Source organism: Hemicordylus capensis, chromosome 1 (genome assembly GCF_027244095.1).
Source record: "Hemicordylus capensis ecotype Gifberg chromosome 1, rHemCap1.1.pri, whole genome shotgun sequence".
Lineage (NCBI taxonomy): Eukaryota > Metazoa > Chordata > Lepidosauria > Squamata > Cordylidae > Hemicordylus > Hemicordylus capensis.
Window position 1 is genome coordinate 175,470,843 of NC_069657.1, and position 16,057 is coordinate 175,486,899.

The following is a 16,057-nucleotide window of genomic DNA, read 5'->3' on the forward strand; positions in this document are numbered from 1 at the left end:
TTCCAAAGGAGTTCTGTATGAATTCAACAAGCCCTGATTGGATTCCCAACATAATGGCCATTTCTCTTTCACATACTCTGAGCACAGAAAACTTGTATCTTGTTATAAAAGTGAACTCAATCTCCTTTTGTTTTGACCTGGAGGAGTAATATGGAGGGACATGTTCAGAGATTGGTGTATTCCCAGTTGAACCGAATCTAAAAGACTAACAAGGGCGGGGGGAATCAATCTTTAAAGAGGACATGTGTACTCTCTGTCTTCAAACCTCTATCAGCTGTAAATCACCTTGCACTTGACTGGCCAAACACTCCTTGCTTATAACACACAAAATGAATATTTCGTGCCCCATTTACAACAATTTTTAAATTAAAACCTCTACCTAAAATGCAAATAAAACATGGAATGTGAAAGGATATCCAGTTACTTCTTGGGCATAATGATAACTCCAAACTGTGTCATTTTTTAATGCCACAACCAAGGCAGTGTAGTAGTTATGCCAATCATTGGATTATAACAATGCTTTTAGGTATCTGCCTGCCCCCTCCCCCTCAAATTTTGCTTCCGGGCTTAAAGGCAGCTTGGCCACTTTTAGAGATGACAGGTGCAAAATGGGGAAAAGAGACTTATTTTGCCAACCACTAAAAATGCAAAATGTTCAGTAGAAGAAAAATGTCATGCTATTTGCCTATATTATGGTAATCCTGTTTCCCTTGGTCTTTTGACAAAGTTACACTTCGGAGATATGCAAACTCAGAACATTTCATTGGAACACAGGATTTCTACTGCATTCCGAGGAAGCGATCTGTTAATAATGTAGAGCAATGCTATTCATGAATCCAGCACAGTTGGTAATTAGACATTTATACCAAGATGAGAAGGGCAGAAAAGTACATCACAGTGTGTGAAAGACTGAACCATAACAGCATGAAACAAATAATTGTCTGAAGTTTAAATTCCACAGATCTTCTTGTAATTAAACATGTAGCTAAGTAGTAGCACAGAGGGAGGAAGATATATTATTACTATTATTATTTTGTGTTGTACTTGTTATATAGGGTATATATACCTGTCCTCCTATCCCAAGCTCCAGTCTCTCTGGGTGGGGAGCTGCTGGGGGGGAGCCATTGCTGCTCCCATACTCCCATACTCAGCTCCGGTCTCTCTGGGTGGAGAGCCTCTGGGGAGAGCCACCACCACCTCCTGTCCTCCTCCCTCCTGTCCTCCTCTGCAGCCATGGGGGAGCCGCTGCCTCCCATACTCCTCCCCTCCACTGCCATCTCCTGTGTCTCTGGGCTGCTGGGAGGGAGCCTCTGGGGGGGGGAGAGCTACTGCTGCCACCACCTCCCGTCCTCCTCCCCTCCACTGCCATCTCCTGTGTCTCTGGGCTGCTGGGAGGGAGCCTCTGGTGGGGGAGCTACTGCTGCCACCGCCTCCCGTCCTCCTCTGGCTGCTTGGTCCTGCATATGGAACTGGAGGAGAAGGAGGTCTGGCTGGCATGGGGAAGGAAGGAGGAGGAAGCAGCGGTGTGGTGGCAACCTGGCTGGGGAGAAGGGGGAAGTGCGGCAGTGCTTCCCGGCTGGGGAGGGGGGAATGGGGTGCCAGGGTGCTGGGCAGCAGTGGTGGCCACAGCAGAGACTGCGTGCTCACCAGAAACTGCTGCACAGGGACCAGGGAATTGGTGCACGCGCGCACACACACACACACTTTAGAGAGAACAGTGCTCCAGAAAATATACCCCTGAGGGCTGCATGACCCTCAGGACATATTTTCAGGAGTTGAGAAGGACTGGACCTATCCAGCTCCAGCACAGCATGCCTCCAGTGGCTGTTGCTGGTATCTGCCTTGTGTTTCTTTTTAGATTGTGAGCCCTTTGGGAACAGGGAGCCATCTATTTCATGTATTATTATTTTTTCTATGTAAACCGCTTTGAGAACTTTGGTTGAGAGGGATATAAATATTCATAGTGATAGTAGTAGTATCTATCATCTATCTCCCTTTTCCCACTGTGATTCCAGAAAATATGCCCCTGAGTGCTGTGTGACCGTCAGGACATATTTTCAGGAGTTGAGAGGAGAGACTTTTGTCAATCTCCCTTCCCCCATAGCACCAATGCAGCATCTCTGCACCAGCACTGTGTTAAGTGTAGGCGCAGATTAACGCATAGGAGGCACTTGCCTATGGCAGCAAATTTGAACAGTGGGATGGGGGAGAGGGCGGCCACAAATGAAAAAGTCACTGCACAGTGGGATAAAGCACAGCAGAGCCCACAGTAACTGTGGGGAGAGGGGGTGAGGAGAAAGTTTCCCCTTTTGCCTTCTAAAAAAATGCCACTGCGTGAAACGGGATGGGAGCTGCGGAGAGGGTAGAGGGGAAAAATCTCCCCTTGCAACTTTTAAAATGCCTCTGCATGGCAGGAGGGGGGCGGTGAGGGCAGCAAGCTCCTTTCAGCTCCTCTCCTTCAAAATGACTGCACGGGCCTCTCTGCAGCCCATTTTGCACCTTCCCCCCAAATGTAACCCACTGAGCAGTGGCAATTTGAAAAGGTACAAGGGGGGAATTTCCCATCGCCCCATCCCCTACCCTCCCTGCAGCTGGTAAAAGGGCGGCAAAAGCATTTTTGCCTATAGGTGGCAAAAAGCTTAATCTGCCCTGGTTAAGTGTTGCACAAACTGGCTTGCACAGACATAGATAGCAGTGCAAGATGGTGGGACATAGCCTTCCAGGCCTGTTTCTGCTCTGTAAATAGCTTTCAGTATAAGTTTTTAAACATGTGCCTTGCAATCTTTTGCATGTTTCCTTGGAAGTCAGCAAGGTGTATTGTATTCAATATTACTTACTCCTGAGTAAGTGTGCAGAGAATTGCCCTGTGGTGTGAAATGCTGTGTAATGTGTATGTATAAATTGTAGTAACTACTTATAAAATGCCCCTCTCAAATCTGAACATCAAAGAGGTAAGCATGGAGAAATTGGGGAACTTCTAAATATTCAGAATGGGAATTTGTTGACTTCCTAAAGGGATACTTTTGATTGTCCTTATATGCCACATAGAGAAATGGCTGCGATTTTGATATTAAATTTCACTAAGTGTGTGTGTGTGTGTGTGTGTGTGTGTGTGTGTGTGTGTATATATATATATATATATATATATATATATATATATATATATATATATATATATATTCCTGTGTATGTATATTTCTGACACATCTGCTGACACACTTTGGTGAGGAAACTTTGTCTTGAACTGGAAAACTCAAGCCATACTAACACAAACTTGGTTTCGTTTCTCTTAAAAATAAATAAATAAGTTTTAAAAATCAGTACTCAGAGTGGTTAGGATCCCCCTCCCCCGCACCTTTCCAAGAACGTAAATGAACTCCATGATCCTTCATGTTATAAATTATAAATGACTAGTGTGCTCATCTGTTATTCAGCAGCAAAGGTCAAAGGATTTTTTTTGTTTGTTTTTTTCCTTATGTCCTTTAAACTGGATCTCCTTTGATGCCTACACCGCATATACATAGTGATCATTATATCCCACGCTCTTGCATCATTAATGCAACTACAAATGAAACAAGTCAAGTTGTGAATGCCCAGTGCTTCCCTGTAACCACATAGATGTCAAGAGAAAGCAGAGCTAAATAAAAATACTTACTGAAGGGATTGCTGTCTAGTGTAAGCATGCTTGAAAGAAATGAGGGCACATGGTGATCCTTTTGGGCATGATTCTCTCAAAAAATATTCTGTCTCACTACCTCTTGATTGGCAAAATGGGAGCATATTGTGGAGGTAAAAGTAAATCTTTGAAATACCTTCCACAATTCCTAATTGTATGACACCTCTGCCTTGAACATTGCTAAGGAATAAGTAATGCATTTGCTATAGCTGTGTAGAGTTACTAGTTTATAGCTCCATGTACTGTTACTGCTAAGCCCTGTTGAAGCTACTCATGACCCAAAATACAGCCTCAGTTAATCTGAACATGATGTTCAAGGCACAATTTGGACATGGCAGCCTATGCTGTATTGTCTGTTTCTGGGTAAAGCTCCAGAAGTCTGATATTGTAAGTAAATAGAAGCCTTGTTCATACATTAGATACAATGCACAATTGTCTTGATTCTATGTATGCACAAATCTATACACACATGTAGTTATACATACATTACATTCAATACATAAGCCCTATACAGATGCTCTAAAATTGAGACCCGTACTCAAGTACAGCATCCTGAGAGTGCCTAGAAGTCCCACTTTTCTCACAAAAATATGTACAGATATCTGTACACATGTACAACATAATGTCTGAGCAGGGCTAGAGTTGATGCCCAGACCCACACAACCTAATTAAGACTGATTCCGCAAATCCTTGCTAAGGCAGAATTTTTGAGGAATTTTGTGGTGGAGAAGAGCTTACAGAAATCAATGGGAAATCCAGAAAATTAGCAACTACAGGCCTCACTAGGTCTGCCCAGGAATCCTTAGCACATGCTAATGATGTCATTGGCCTCTAAACAATCCAATTTCAAATGAGTCGATAAATGAATGTAAGCATCAGTATATAGAATGTGGCAATCTGCAGCCAATTATTGTCATACTCTACACACTAGTGCATACATACATACATTTCACATACATACATTTCCAGGGGTGAGCAATTAACTAATTTGGGGAAGCAAAGCAGGGAGGCAGAAAAACATTGTTAAGGGAGGAAGAACTTTGTGATATATTAAATACCCATAGAGATAAAGTAATTAATGTTGTCCATTTATTTACCTTATTAATTAAGCTTGCTTGACATTATCACACATTGAGAAAATGGGCCATATTCCTCTTAGAAGATACTCTTTTCTCTTCTTTTTTTAAATTAAGCCCAACTTTCCATCTGCTTTCCAGGCTAGTTTTCTCTTCCTGTCCAAGACCCTGCGACAGTAAAGACTATGGTGGAGAGAGAAGTCAGTAACAGGCTAGCTGAAATCTGCAGGGGACATAACCTGTACCCCACTCTGCACACATAGTCCCATCCAGCCCAGTTCCCGATTCAGAGGAAACTGAAGGAATCTCCTCTCTGTCTGACTGTACTTGCTTTTTGCTGCTTGTTCTGGAGTAGAGGAGTGAGTGGATGAGACGTCTTTAAATAATACACACCTTTAAAAATAATTAATTCATGCTATAGGACCATAATATACTATGACTGTATTGACTGTTACTTTGCTGTAAAGTTCCAGTCCGGTGGATGGGGGAGTGGGCAATATTTTAGGGGAGCATGCACTACCCCCACTTCCCCTTGCTACCACTTGGAGTCATGCCTGAACAGTAATCAGTGCCTGGATTGGAGACTCCTTGGATACTCTGTGTATATCATCTTTAACTCCATGATGGAAGAAAAGTGAGATATAAATAACCATAGGAAGCAGCCTTACAATGTATTAGACCATTGGCACATTTTATTAATATTTATTATTAAGTAATTTATTCAACACTATCACTTAATGTAGTATTGTCTACTCATCTAATAGCAGTTCTCTATGGTCCTGGGCAGCAAATTTTCCCAGTTCTGATACTGGTGATCCTTTTAAATGGAAATATCAGGGACACACTAGAGCTGTACACAAAGGAGGTCCAGACCAAACTGGCTTGGTCTGGTTCTGGTCTAGCTCAGACTCAAACCGTACTGGACCAGGCGGTTCCGTACACACCCCTAGCCAGACAGCTGGTAGTTCTGCAAGAAGTTGGTTCCCAAATTCAGGAGTAAGGACTTTTTCATAGGATCTATCTGTCTGGGTTACTGATCCCCAATGGTAAGTTTTGTGACTCAAACTTTAAAATGAAGAAGCCATATTTATATTAAGCGTGCTCTTGATATCTGAAATCCAAGGATATTTTAGACAGCTAATGCATTACAAAGACTCATTTTGCATGCAGAATATTTGCTCTTCAGTAAACTTTACTACAGAATCTTACCATGCAGTTTTACTGCCTCTTATTTTTATAACAGGTATTTATAAACCGTTAATAGTTAGGTTTTAACACCTCAGCTATTTTGAATCATAACAGGCTGATATTTGGCAGAAAAGTGTCAGCCCTAATTTTATGTTTCCCCTCACCCCCTTCCAAAATCAATATTCCTTTAGACTTACAATTTTGTAGCCCCTTCCCAGGTCATAAATATTTATGGAGACTATTAGGTTGGAAGTAAAATAGACACAAATGTACAACTAAGAACAAATGAAAATTAAATGCAAGGATGGCATTCTAAGCTATATCTACAGATTTCTAATCAGCACATTGCTTAGGTTGGGGAAAAATTATGAAGAATGGCTAGGTCACCATTGAACCCTAATTCTCATGAATTTGGTGCAACTTTTCATCCTCCATATAATATTTCAATATTTTTATAACTGCTTTCCTCATAATCAGAAAGCAATCATATGTAGATTTAAAATAGACTTTATTCAGAAAACAACCCCATTTTTTCTTCCCCTCCCTTTTATTTCTTTTTTAATTTTAAACATCATTTTATTTACTATCCCCAGACACCATTACAATAGATTTATTTTTTTAAATAAAAAACACCATTAAAAAGAAAAAAAGACATCCAAACCCATGACTACAAAACACAACACACATAACATTCTACAATGTCATGGTGATTCTTAAACAAATACTGTCCAGGCCGGTCTGCCTTGCCTGTGCTTTCTGGCAGGTCTCTAGGGTAAGGGCCTCAGAAGTACATGGGGAGGGGGTGGTTCATCACCCTGATCCTCCTCCTTGGTGTCACGCTCTCTCTGACACAGCCTCTCTCTGGAAGGCTGTGACTCGCTTCTTCTCTGCCTCATCACTGGCCTAAGCCCTCCTTACAAGCCCCTGAACAGGCAGCACAGACCCAGCCCCCTCCCAACAAGCCCCCACCCCGCTTTATTAACCCCATGATTGCTGATGGGCCTCTGCTTTTCTCTCCCCGATTGTTTCCCCACCCCCTCCCTCTTCTGGCCCCCTCCCTTCAAGTCAAGGCACATCACTGATGCCATCATGATGCGCCTCACCCTTTCTCTCCTGGCCAGACCTTCCCGTCTTGGGAGCTTCCCAGCCCGCCAAACTGTTCCTTCCTTCCGTCTCTCTCAGCCAGCCAGGGAGTGTGGCCACCGCTTTGCCTTGGGGACTGGGGCTCGCCTTTGGCCTGTCGTGGGCCCTGTATGCTGCCACCCCAGAGGCACTGGTAGGGCCAGCAGGCAGTCCCACCAGACAAATTATCCTTCCAAACTTATTATATGTGGTACCATCATTTTTATAGTTCAAAAATAATAATAGATCCTACCAAATCATAATAAAAGATTGGGATGGAATTATACCTCTTCAAATATTTAAAGAATAAGTCAGTTTTTCAGCTGTTGCAATATACCAGATTTTGTTATACCAATTCTCAAGGGAAACACTCCCTCTTTCCCATTTTTGGCTATGATTAATCTAGCTGCTATCAACATAAAGGGCAGTAAATTCTTAGAATTTAGTGTTTCTAATTCTCCTGAAAAGAAATACCTAACAATGCCAAGAGGGGATCTGGCAGAATCTGCTAGTCAGTGATCTTCACCATCTCTATAAAAACCAATTTCCAGAAATCCTAACTCTTTGACAAGTCCACCACAGATAGTAGTAAGTCCTCTTCTCCTTACAATAATTGTTCCAGCATTTACCAGGCATGTTCTTTGCAATATGCGCTAATCTCACCAGAGTCATATACCACCTATGGACTATCTTCATAAAATTTTCCTTTATTTGAGCTGAGATTGAATATAAAGGTTTACTAGTCCAGAATTTCCCCCATTCTCCTTCATGAAAAGCTCTTGAGATATCCATCTCCCAGACAAGTTTTAATCTGATCAGTGATTTTAATTTGTGTATTAACAAAATTGAATAGAGCTTAGATATTAATCCCTTTGCTTCATAGCCACTTTATATCACCAGCTTCTCAAAATTGGTCAGGTCTCTACTGGCCATAGATAACATCTGGGGTGAAGATAGAAATTACTTCAGTTGTGTCAACTGAAGCCATGACCAACTATGCTCCATAAAAAGCTGTTTTATTTTATTGAGTATCTTAAATTTACCTTTATGGTATACATCTTTCAGTTTCACTAACTTATTCTCAGGTCTTTTTATTCTACCAATTATTTCTATAATGTTGGTATGGAGTGTTACTGGAGTAAGTGGGGAATTAAGAGATGATAAATGGAATAACCATTTCTTCTGAATCATCAAAGTAACTTTTTAAAAATAATTAGTAAAATTCTTGAACATTCTTTTTAAAAAGTTCACTATGGGGAAGAATACTTATGGTCATTATATTGCGATCACTTACAAATTCAAGGTCATGCCATGATTTAGGTTTTAAATTAACCATGAATCCTACCACTTTTCCCATTTGTGATACTTAATATTGGGAGCACCCCACTCGCCATCTTTAGTTGTAAACATCTGAAAGTCTGGATCTATTCTTTCCATTTATAAAAGTTAAAAGTAATTTCTGCCATCTATTAATTGTAGAATTTGATAGGTAAGAAGGAAAGACTTGAAACAAATATAGCAACTTCAGTAGAAGAAACATCTTAGTTACAGTAATACGACCCAACCAGGATAGATGACAATTATCGCATTTATGTATCCTGCCTTTAATATATTTGACAACTGGAGTGTAATTTAGTTTATTTAACTCAGATAAGTTTTTGGAAATTTTAACACTCAAATAACTAATTGGAATTTATCTTCTTTTTAGTTTTGGGACCTGTGTTATTACAGATCAGTTCTGACTTTTAGGAATTCACTGAAAGCCCAGAAACTGTGTTGAAGTCTTGAAGAACTTTTTGAATAATAGGTATTAGGGATGTACAAAACGTTTTGGGTACAGAACGATCTGTACCCAAAACAACCGATTTTGGGTGGTTTGTTCCTGAAATGAATCACTCTCCTAGCCCCCCGAAATGTTTTGGAGCCAAAACAAATCACCCCGTTTCGGCTCCGAATTATCTGTTGTTTCAGCCCCACATTTTGTGGGCGATAAAGTGCTTCTTCTTCCCCCTCCATTTTGAGCAATGACGTCTATTTGAATTTCCCGCCTTTTTGCCTCTCATTGATTTCAATGCAAAAAGATCTGATCTGACGTCTACTTGAATTTTGGGTCCCAGGGCCAAAAGAGTGGGGTGGGGTGTTAGTGCCTAATGTGTGGAGGCTACCACCCAAATTGCAGAGGGATTGGGCAAAGGGCTGATTTTTGGTGAATTGTTGAAGTTTACGCATCTTTAAGGTTTTTCCCCATAAGGTATAATGGAGGTGTATCGCTTCACATCGGGGGGGGAGGGGTGGCCTGGAGCGATGTGGGGTTGGTGGTAGTACCCAAGGGGGACAAGGAAGCTACCAGAATTTCTTCAAAGGATTTGGGCAGAGGGCTGATTGTTGGTGATTTGTTGACGTTTGGTGATTTGTTGACGTCTTTAAGGTTTTTCCTCATAAGATATAATGGAGGTTTCCGCAGCCCCATAATTGTACTTGGGGGGTGCTGGGGTGGCCCAGAGCAAGTGGTGGTGTAGTGCACATAGGGTGCCAACTTCCCCCATGGGTTTCTAACCCATGGGGTACAGGGTTCTGTTGTTTCTGAGGTGTTCTAAGTGTAGATTCTCTGATAGCAAATGAGATTTTCAATACAAACCATGAATCCACTCTCATTATCTCTGATTATCTAGGTTAGCCGGTTCCATCGCTAAAACAAATAATAGATGGAAAAGAGGACAGCCTTGCTTTGTACTTCCAGTAATACAGAAAAATTCTAAATTTTCCCTCCCTCCCATTCCCCAAATTTTGAGCTATTCCAGGGCAGTGAACTATATTCTTAAATATTTTGCTGCTATGTAACTTTTTGTTGTTGCTGAAAAAACTATCTATCTATCTATCTATCTATCTATCTATCTATCTATCTATCTATCTATTAAACAACAAGAGAAAGACAGACGGAAAAACTACAGACCAGATTAAAGCCAACACACAATCAATCACCACATAGCAACCCCAAATCAGAAAGCAACATACAAAAACAGTTTTTTACTTTAGCAAAAATGGAAAACAGAAAAAAGAAAAGAAAAGAAAAAAGGAAGCGTCCAATGAAAAAGCAATAGGAAAAACTAAGTCTTTGGAAGCAATCTAATCAAATAGCCGTCATCGGGGGCTAATCTTGATCAGGACCATGGCAGTGACAAAGAGTTAAAGCCCCTACCCCATGAGCTGCTAATCTTAATCTCTCTCTGCTCTGACAGCTCCTATTTACCACACACACATACAAAATGTGTCAGGTCAAGTGACATGATTCAGGTAACTTGTAGTTTGGCACAAGTTTGTCTTAAATGTGTGCAACAGATGCTTCTTCGGGCTGCTCGTGGTCTGCCAGGTGATAACTTACGTGACACTAGCAATCTAGATCACAAATCTATCTCTCATTTATTTTCTAGATCGCTGGAGTCATCCTATTGAGTCACACATGTGAGAAACAGTCATTAATTTCTTGCCACGAAAATAATCTATGGCACTGAAATAAAAGATGTCAATGTGTAGCAACAGTAATAAAAGAAATCCATTTCGCTTAACACACTGACATTCCTCAGATTGTTTTCAACCAAGAGGTCCTGAGCACATAAAAGTATTATTTTTGTACTCTACAAAGGAAATAGAGCAAAAAGGTTATGGACTGGGGATGGCCCAGGCCTAGTTCTAGTCCTAGAAATTTTCATGGTCAGGTGATGTCTTCATCCTATGAAACATAATGGTCAGCATCCAGAGAAATGCTCCACCAGCATAAACTCCTTCTATGTATGGAAGGATCACTGTGCTTACACAAGGGAGCCCTTGCACCAGCACAATCCCCCTTCCGTTTCCGTTCATGGAAGGAGTTTATACTGGCATAGCATTAGTCTGGATGCTGACCAACATTTCCAATTCATTTCGGTCCCACACAGTTATTTCATACAGCACAGTGGGATGGCAGGCAAAACAATACTGAATAATTTGCTTGGGTTTGTTGCATTTCAGCTGTTTTCAACATACCTTAAAAAAGCAAAAGGAGTGATTTCATACAGCTTTTCAGCAGCTGTGGTTGTAAAACTTAAAAATTTGACTGCTAACAGCTATTAATGAAAAAAAAATATTTTTTATTCTTTCCATTTCCCCTGAGGCACCCTCTCCAAAACCAGATACAGCTTGCTGCAGTCTATAAATAGTTGGTGCTTCAGAAAGATGGTAAGGCAGGGTTCTGGTGTAAACTGTTTAGAACTATTCATAGGGCAATTATGGGCCTATTAACTGTTCTTCATCTCATATGAATACCTCATAATCAGGTACTTCAGGAGTACATGAAGGCTGCAAATTTCCAAAGATACAGATATTCTCATAGTTAAGAACCACCTGTTCTTAGGCTGGACACCAAAACAGTTTGCCTGCTGAAAGTACATTTTCAACAAAAGTAAATTTTCAAATAATTTTCTAAAGTAAAGCTAAATTGCATTAGATCATTTAAAATTCAGATACCGGTTCTGAGCACAAGAAAATACACTCACTCCAAATGTGAGGAGTTTGAGGACTCTGATTTAATTTGTTTGGTCCGTGTTGATGCAACACCACTGCTGTGTAAATAGGCCTGCATTAAAGTGGTATTCTGAGGACTGCAATTGCATAGCTACTGCAGTACATAGATTGCAAACTCCACAGTTTTTTAAAAATTGTATATATATAATATTCAGCAGAGTGCTGGAAGAACTGTGGTAGCATAGGGACATTTTTCATATGTGATGGTCGTGTCCACCACATATGAAAATACATATGTGGTTGATATTAATCAAAATGCACTGACTTTTTAAATATATTAAAGATATAATTGGAGTAATAGTTCCTGGTGTTATGTATATTTCTATGCTAGGAATGGAGTTAATAATGCTTTTGATAGTTGCTGTAAAGTTTTGATTGGCTAAAGTACAGGGCGGTGGCAGGAAGACTAAAAAAAACACACCAAACCATCCCCCCCAAAAAAACCCCACCCAGGATTGTTTTGAGAAAGTATGAAATCTGGTAATTTAAGATGTTATATTTTCAAATAAGAGCCTCAATGCACACAGAATATAGATCTTTCCTCTTGGAATGTTGGACATTATTTTAATATAGATAACTGTTGGAAAAATTATACTAGACCAGAAAGATTAAAAGTAATTTTGATTTTATAATATATTTCTGGTATATACTATAAAGAACTGTCTGGATATCCAACTTTATTTGTCTGTACGGGTTCCAAACCCCCGTCCCAACTTGACTACACCAGTGACAGCCATACTCAAACAAGGACCCCCACCTGAAATGTTCACTGTTTCACACCCCATTTCTGATCCACATACAATTTTTCTTTTCATTGCTTCTCCCTTTCCCAGTCACAAATCTCTGCATTTTCGGGGTGAGTTGGCACAGAAAACACTATCCGTTGTTGCCATTGGATAAAAGTAGTGGTAGCTTTGCATCCTCTCAGCAGTTCAAAAGGTGATTTTCTTTTAGTGGAATGAGAAATAGTTGATAAGCAAATAGAATTTCATGGATTGCCTCCTTCCAGGGGTGTTGTTGCGTAGTAGCCAGTGTAAACTTTCACTCATCTGTTCATTCTTTCTACTAAGCCATTTCCTTGAGGATGGTAGAAGGAAAAAGTCTTGTGTTTTATCCTGTGTTATGCAAATATTGCTCCATTTCAAATGTGGTAAGCTGTGTCCCATTGTCAGTCACTAGTTGTTTAGGAAGATCTTCTCTCGCAAAAACTGCAGCCAGGAACTGGATCACTTTGTTTATAGCAACGTTGTCAGCAAAAGAAACATCTGTCCACCTGGAATAGTAATGCACCATTACTGTAACAAATCTTTGTATTGTAGGTTGGTTATCAAAAGGTCCCATTATATCCAGAGCACATACTTATCAGGCAACAATGGGATAATCTGCTGAAGTCAAGGGGATGGTAAACCTCTTCTGCAATTGGTCACATACAGCACAAACCATACAGTGCCCAGTTACATTTTCAGTATGTTTGTCCATAGCTGGCCACCAAAAACCTTCTCTGATCCACCTTTTAGTCATGCTCATGCCCAAGTGACCTTTGTGGGCAATTTTGATCACTTTTGCTTGTAAGCATCTTGGCACTACCAAATGACCCGTCCTCAGCAACAGCTCATTAATAATGGACAGCTCACTTGCTATGTGCATGAAGGGTTGAAGATGTTCAGGTACCTTGTTTTTGCATGGCCATCCATTAGTTATGTAAGGTTTAAGTTCAGTTAGTACTTGATCAGCACTGAGGGCCACTTTCCATTCAGAAGTTGTATTCATTCTCATGAAGCTATTTGCACAATTACTATGCTTTCATCCTCATCTTCTGGGATCTCCTCTTGGCCTGGAAGTCGAAGCTGAGGTAAACAATCTGCAGTTGTATTCCAAATACTTGGCAGATATTCCACCTGGAAATCAGGTGGTAATTAGTCATCTCAGGATTCATTTGTCCCCCTAAGAGAGTAAACCCCATCCAGTACCACCTGTCTGGGCCTGAAGCCTTGTTCAGACATGCAAGAGAAGTGGTATCAATAGTAATCGATATAAGTTCTGCACATTCCCTCATTAAAAGCTAACATGTAATCCTCTCATTAGAAGATAATGTGTGATTCGCTGAAGATTCAGAAATAGTTGAAGACATTCATATTTTTATTTTTATTGAGATCGACATGCTGCTTCTTCATCTGTCTCCCATCATCTTTTGTTTGTTATTGCAGCTTGTTATTGAACATTTTGTCCCTGTTGCCTGAATCAGCATTTTCAGAGTAAAAAGATGGATGAAGGCTTCCATGTTCTTCCTACCATTGCCCTTACTCCTATATGAGTAAGGGTCAGGCTGTGTGAGAACTACCAGGATTGGGCCTGATCCCAGTGAGACAGTACCGCCTAGCCCCACTATTTATCCTGGCTGTTAGCTGAGGTTAAGGGAGCAAATGCTCCCTTATCCCTGGCTACTTGCTCGTGTGTGAGCACGGGCTGCTTCCAGCCCGGCCACACAGAGACGGGCACCTAGAATGCCTTAAGGCAATGCCTGTGTTGCGCATTGCATTGTGGGATTCATGGAGGCCAGAACAATAGCTCCGGCCCCAGATTCCTCCTTCCAGCTCTATGCTTCATGGAGCAGGGGTGCTCCTGTGGGAGCATGGAAAGCACTCCTACCACTACGCCCTTGATCATCTACAGGGATGGTAAGCTTTTAGGAGCCTTCCCCACCCACCCACATTTGGAAATCATGAGAATAACCCCTCTCTGTTCTTGGCTCAGATTATCCCAGTCTTTCCTATGCAGCCTCTAACTTCGCTCTCATTTGGGACAGAAGTATCATTAGCTTTCATTGCAATGCCATTGTTCTGATTATGTGGAGAGAGAAATCAAGTTCATAGGAGCACTGCTAATCAGTACTGAGTTGATCATGAAGAGGGCTTATTAGCTTCCTTTCCTCACTATCTTTAAATCCACCAGAACAGGAAAAGTAAGGGATAATTCAAATTTAACTACAATGTTCCCTACATGTCGGTATCCAATTATTTGCTGTATGGTCAAGCTAACAGTGTTCATAATATTCTGTGTGATTGTTTATTTAAAACTACTAGATAAGCCCGTCATTGACCAGGCAAAGATTACACCTCTAGGAAAATTCAAGAAATTAAATATATTTAATAGAGTTTTTATTAATGTGCTTGCAAAAGGGAAGTAAAATAATAGTTTGAAATTTGAAGGTTTTCAATTCCAAACATCATTCATTTTATTGCATAATGACTACATATAGTAAGTTTGAATCACAGTGAATTAGAATCTGAGAAAGATCTGCTTTTCTTGGGCATTATGTCATTATGGAATTATTGATCTGATTATTGAGTGTTTAAAATCTGTTGGGAACAATAACAGCTAAAATATGATGATTAATTCAGAATTTCTGCTAAATATATATATATATTCAAAAGTGCCCCCAAGCACATTCTGGTGTAAAAAGTAGTGCATTCAGCTAATTTCGGTGACAAGATTGTGTATGAAAAGTTTGATATCTGTAGGTTATTGGGAAACATGACTTTATTTCACACAAACATACAAAACAAACAAACAAATTCTTCAAAATATATAATAGATATTGTGTTGTTCTGGTACGTTTTACCTCAAAACACTGTGTGTAGCATGAAAATAGCTTATTGCTTTTATGCAGTGACGTGTTTGTTATGCCAGGCCTATTAAATGAATAGGAAACGTGGAAAAATGATGCATTGGGATATTACAAAAAATAAATAAATAATAGGTAGGAACATATTGTTTTATGTTAAACTATAGTGTAGCGTGAAACTGTAAAGCACTAGCTAATGTTTCATATGTGATACAAAGCATCAGCATCCTAATCTCCTGAATATTAATTTTATTATGTTTTATATATTTGTTTTGACAGTGCAATGTTATGTCAGAACCAAATGCTATGAATTTGGATGTCAGCAATAATACTAAGCAATGTCTATAATGCTGTCTATGATGGCATGCCATAATAAATTGGAGATTTAAAAGAGCCTATAGTGAGAAAAAGAACCTATAAAGAACCTTAAAAGAACCTATAGCAAGAAAACATTACATTCACAAGTTAAATAAATTGAAAGTATATTTGCTCTATATTTGTTCACATAAGGGGTGACTTCCTAATAGCCAACTAGATGAAATGTATAAAATGTATGCTCAGAAACAAAATCTAATGACTCCTGTTGTAGCACAACTGGTCATACATTGACCCAGGTCATTGCACTCATCCAGGGTTATATCAGAAAAACATGGTTTGTTATTAGATTCATTTTCATTATTAAAGATTGGGGTATTTGAACTCAAGTCTCACACTCTAAATCCAGCACTGTAACCACACCACTGCACTGGTACTAAACTGCTACAGTGTTTGCACAGCTTCTTTATCCCCCTTCCTAAGGTATATTTAAGT

The 16,057-nt window shown here is 40.1% G+C and overlaps 1 protein-coding gene and 1 long non-coding RNA gene across 4 annotated transcripts in view; one reads left to right on the forward strand and one right to left on the reverse strand.

Moving 5' to 3' along the window:
• KYNU (kynureninase) overlaps positions 1–16,057 on the forward strand; it is a 172,659-nt gene that overhangs the window by 129,674 nt on the left and 26,928 nt on the right. The gene's annotated exons all lie outside the window — the stretch shown is intronic.
• LOC128339241 (uncharacterized) overlaps positions 1–16,057 on the reverse strand; it is a 52,325-nt gene that overhangs the window by 5,740 nt on the left and 30,528 nt on the right. Inside the window, exon 2 of the long non-coding RNA XR_008312921.1 lies at positions 4,774–4,935. This is a non-coding gene — a long non-coding RNA (uncharacterized LOC128339241). The remainder of the gene's footprint in view (positions 1–4,773; positions 4,936–16,057) is intronic.